The 5,000-nt window shown below is 47.4% G+C and overlaps 1 protein-coding gene across 5 annotated transcripts in view; it reads right to left on the bottom strand.

Annotated features, from left to right (window-relative positions):
* Positions 1–5,000, bottom strand: part of uso1 (USO1 vesicle transport factor) — a 38,761-nt gene that overhangs the window by 19,701 nt on the left and 14,060 nt on the right. The window lies entirely within an intron of this gene.

Genomic DNA, 5,000 nt, shown 5'->3' with positions numbered 1-5,000 from the left:
GTCTGTGTGTATCTGTGTGTGTGTGTCTGTGTGTGTCTGTCTGTGTGTATCTGTGTGTATCTGTGTGTGTGTTTGTCTGTCTGTGTGTCTGTCTGTGCGTGTGTCTGTCTGTGTGTGTCTGTGTGTATCTGTGTGTGTCTGTCTGTCTGTGTGTCTGTCTGTGCGTGTGTCTGTCTGTGTGTGTCTGTGTGTATCTGTGTGTGTCTGTCTGTATCTGTCTGTGTGTGTCTGTGTGTGTCTGTCTGTGTGTGTCTGTCTGTGTGTATCTGTGTGTGTGTGTGTTTGTCTGTCTGTGTGTGTCTGTCTGTGTGTCTGTCTGTGCGTGTGTGTCTGTCTGTGTGTGTCTGTCTGTGTGTGTCTGTCTGTATCTGTGTGTGTCTGTCTGTATCTGTATGTGTCTGTGTGTATCTGTGTGTGTGTGTTTGTCTGTCTGTGTGTGTCTGTCTGTGTGTCTGTCTGTCTGTGTGTGTCTGTCTGTATCTGTATGTGTCTGTGTGTATCTGTGTGTGCGTGCGTGTGTCTCTTTCTCTGTCTGTGTGTCTGCGCACGTGTGTGTGCATGTGTGTGTCTGTCTGTGTGTGTGTGTGTGTATGTGCACATGTGTGTGTGTCTGTCTATCTGTGTGTGTCTGTGGGTCTGTCTGTGTGTGTCTGTCTGTGTGAATCTGTATCTATGTGTCTGTCTGTGTGTGTATCTGTCTGTGCATATCTGTGTGTCTGTCTGTGTGTATCTGTGTGTCTGTGCGTATCTGTGTGTCTGTCTGTGTATGTGTGTCTGTCTGTGTCTCTGTCTGTGTTTGTCTGTGTGTGTGTCTGTCTGTGTGTGTGTCTGTCTGTGTGTCTGTGCGTCTGTGTGTCTGTGCGTCTGTCTGTGTGTCTGTGCGTCTGTGTGTCTGTGCGTCTGTCTGTGTGTATCTGTGTGTCTGTGCGTCTGTCTGTGTGTATCTGTGTGTCTGTGCGTATCTGTGTGTCTGTCTGTGTATGTGTGTCTGTCTGTGTCTGGCTGTCTGTGTGTGTCTGGCTGTGTGTATGTGTGTCTGTCTGTCTGTCTGTGTGTGTCTGTGTATCTGTCTGTGTGTATCTGTGTGTCTGTGCGTATCTGTGTGTCTGTCTGTGTATGTGTGTCTGTCTGTGTCTCTGTCTGTGTTTGTCTGTGTGTGTGTCTGTCTGTGTGTGTGTCTGTCTGTGTGTCTGTGCGTCTGTGTGTCTGTGCGTCTGTCTGTGTGTCTGTGCGTCTGTGTGTCTGTGCGTCTGTCTGTGTGTATCTGTGTGTCTGTGCGTCTGTCTGTGTGTATCTGTGTGTCTGTGCGTATCTGTGTGTCTGTCTGTGTATGTGTGTCTGTCTGTGTCTGGCTGTCTGTGTGTGTCTGGCTGTGTGTATGTGTGTCTGTCTGTCTGTCTGTGTGTGTCTGTGTATCTGTCTGTGTGTATCTGTGTGTCTGTCTGTGTGTATCTGTGTGTCTGTCTGTGTATCTGTCTGTGTGTATCTGTGTGTCTGTCTGTGTATCTGTCTGTGTGTATCTGTGTGTCTATCTGTGTGTCTGTCTGTGTGTATCTGTCTGTGTATCTGTCTGTGTGTATCTGTGTGTCTATCTGTGTGTCTGTGTGTCTGTCTGTGTATCTGTCTGTGTGTATCTGTGTGTCTGTGTGTGTCTGTCTGTGTATCTGTGTGTGTGTGTATCTGTCTGTGTGTGTATCTGTCTGTGTGTGTATCTGTCTGTGTCTGTCTGTGTGTGTGTATCTGTCTGTGTGTGTGTATCTGTGTGTGTGTGTGTATCTGTCTGTGTGTATCTGTCTGTGTGTATCTGTGTCTGTGCGCATCTGTGTGTCTGTCTGTGTGTGTGTGTGTGTGTGTGTCTGTCTGTGTGTATCTGTGTGTTTGTCTGTCTGTGTGTATCTGTGTGTCTGTCTGTGTATGTGTGTCTGTCTGTGTCTGGCTGTCTGTGTGTGTCTGGCTGTGTGTATGTGTGTCTGTCTGTCTGTCTGTCTGTCTGTGTGTGTCTGTGTATCTGTCTGTGTGTATCTGTGTGTCTGTCTGTGTGTATCTGTGTGTCTGTCTGTGTATCTGTCTGTGTGTATCTGTGTGTCTATCTGTGTGTCTGTCTGTGTGTATCTGTGTATCTGTCTGTGTATCTGTCTGTGTGTATCTGTGTGTCTATCTGTGTGTCTGTCTGTGTATCTGTCTGTGTGTATCTGTGTGTCTGTCTGTGTATCTGTGTGTGTGTGTGTATCTGTGTGTGTGTGTGTATCTGTCTGTGTGTGTATCTGTCTGTGTGTGTATCTGTCTGTGTCTGTCTGTGTGTGTGTATCTGTCTGTGTGTGTGTATCTGTGTGTGTGTGTGTATCTGTCTGTGTGTATCTGTGTGTCTGTCTGTGTGTATCTGTGTCTGTGCGCATCTGTGTGTCTGTCTGTGTGTGTGTGTGTGTCTGTCTGTGTTTGTCTGTGTGTGTGTATCTGTGTCTGTGCGCATCTGTGTGTGTCTGTCTGTGTGAATCTGTGTGTCTGTGTATCTGTGTCTGTCTGTCTGTGTCTGTGTGTGTCTGTCTGTGTGTGTGTGTGTATCTGTGTGTCTGTCCGTGTGTATCTGTCTGTGTGTATCTGTGCGTCTGTCTGTGTGTATCTGTCTGTCTGTATCTGTGTCTGTGCATCTGTGTGTCTGTCTATGCGTGTGTGTCTGTATCTGTCTGTGTGTGCGTGCGTCTCTTTCTCTGTCTGTGTGTGTGTGTGTGTGTATGTGCACATGTGTGTTTGTGTGTGTGTGTCTGTCTGTGTGTGTCTGTGTATCTGTCTGTGTGTCTGTCTGTGTGTATCTGTGTGTCTGTGTGTGTGTGTGTGTCTGTGTGTATCTGTGTGTCTGTCTGTGTGTGTGTGTCTGTGTGTGTGTCTGTCTGTGTGTATCTGTGTGTCTGTCTGTGTGTGTGTGTATGCATCTGTGTGTCTGTCTATGCGTGTGTGTCTGTGTCTGTATCTGTCTGTGTGCGTGTGTCTCTTTCTCTGTCTGTGTGTGTCTGTGTGTATGCGCACGTGTGTGTGCGGGTGTCTGTCTGTGTGTGTATCTGTGCATATGTCTGTCTGTGTGTGTGTGTGTGTATGTGCACATGTGTGTTTGTGTGTGTGTGTCTGTCTGTGTGTGTCTGTATCTGTCTGTGTGAATCTGTGTGTGTCTGTCTGTGTGTAGCTGTGTCTGTCTGTGTGTCTGTCTGTGTGTAGCTGTGTGTCTGTCTGTGTGTATCTGTGTGTCTGTGTGTCTCTGTCTGTGTGAATCTGTGTCTGTCTGTGTGTATCTGTGTCTGTGCGTATCTGTGTGTGTGTGTCTGTGTGTGTGTGTGTGTGTGTATGTGCACATGTGTGTTTGTGTGTGTGTGTGTCTGTCTGTGTGTGTCTGTATCTGTCTGTGTGAATCTGTGTGTGTCTGTCTGTGTCTGTCTGTGTGTCTTTGTGTGTGTCTGTCTGTGCGTATCTGTGTGTGTGTGTCTGTCTGTGTGTGTGTGTCTGTCTGTCTGTCTGTCTCTGTGTGTCTGTCTGTGTGTATCTGAGTGTGTGTGTGTGTGTCTGTCTGTGTGTATCTGTGTGTGTGTCTGTGTGTGTATGTGTGTCTGTCTGTGTGTGTATGTATGTGTGTGTGTGTGTGTGTATGTGTGTGTGTGTGTGTGTATCTGTCTGTCTGTCTGTCTGTGTGTGTGTGTGTGTATCTGTGTGTCTATCTGTGTGTCTGTCTGTGTATCTGTCTGTGTGTATCTGTGTGTCTGTGTGTGTCTGTCTGTGTATCTGTGTGTGTGTATCTGTGTGTGTGTGTATCTGTGTGTGTGTGTATCTGTCTGTGTGTGTATCTGTCTGTGTGTGTATCTGTCTGTGTCTGTCTGTGTGTGTGTGTATCTGTCTGTGTGTGTGTATCTGTCTGTGTGTATCTGTGTGTCTGTCTGTGTGTATCTGTGTCTGTGCGCATCTGTGTGTCTGTCTGTGTGTGTGTGTGTGTGTGTCTGTGTGTATCTGTTTCTGTGCGCATCTGTGTGTGTCTGTCTGTGTGAATCTGTGTGTCTGCGTATCTGTGTGTCTGTCTGTCTGTGTCTGTGTGTCTGTGTCTGTGTGTGTCTGTCTGTGTGTGTGTGTGTGTATCTGTGTGTCTGTCCGTGTGTATCTGTCTGTGTGTATCTGTGCGTCTGTCTGTGTGTATCTGTCTGTCTGTATCTGTGTCTGTGCATCTGTGTGTCTGTCTATGCGTGTGTGTCTGTATCTGTCTGTGTGTGCGTGCGTCTCTTTCTCTGTCTGTGTGTGTGTGTGTGTGTGTGTATGTGCACATGTGTGTTTGTGTGTGTGTGTCTGTCTGTGTGTGTCTGTGTATCTGTCTGTGTGTCTGTCTGTGTGTATCTGTGTGTCTGTCTGTGTGTGTGTGTCTGTCTGTGTGTATCTGTGTGTCTGTCTGTGTGTGTGTGTCTGTGTGTATGCATCTGTGTGTCTGTCTATGCGTGTGTGTCTGTGTCTGTATCTGTCTGTGTGCGTGTGTCTCTTTCTCTGTCTGTGTGTGTGCGCACGTGTGTGTGCGGGTGTCTGTCTGTGTGTGTATCTGTGCATATGTCTGTCTGTGTGTGTGTGTGTATGTGCACATGTGTGTTTGTGTGTGTGTGTCTGTCTGTGTGTGTCTGTATCTGTCTGTGTGAATCTGTGTGTGTGTCTGTCTGTGTGTAGCTGTGTGTCTGTCTGTGTGTCTGTGTGTAGCTGTGTGTCTGTCTCTGTGTCTGTCTGTGTGTAGCTGTGTGTCTGTCTGTGTGTATCTGTGTGTCTCTGTCTGTGTGAATCTGTGTCTGTCTGTGCGTATCTGTGTGTGTGTGTGTGTGTCTGTCTGTGTGTGTGTGTCTGTCTGTGTGTGCGTGTGTCTCTTTCTCTGTCTGTGTGTGTGTCTGTGCATATGTCTGTGTGTGTGTGTGTGTGTGTATGTGCACATGTGTGTTTGTGTGTGTGTGTGTCTGTCTGTGTGTGTCTGTATCTGTCTGTGTGAATCT

This window comes from Hemibagrus wyckioides, linkage group LG03 (genome assembly GCF_019097595.1).
Source record: "Hemibagrus wyckioides isolate EC202008001 linkage group LG03, SWU_Hwy_1.0, whole genome shotgun sequence".
Lineage (NCBI taxonomy): Eukaryota > Metazoa > Chordata > Actinopteri > Siluriformes > Bagridae > Hemibagrus > Hemibagrus wyckioides.
Note: the sequence above shows the minus strand (reverse complement) of the source record. Positions and strands in the feature narration are given on the sequence as shown.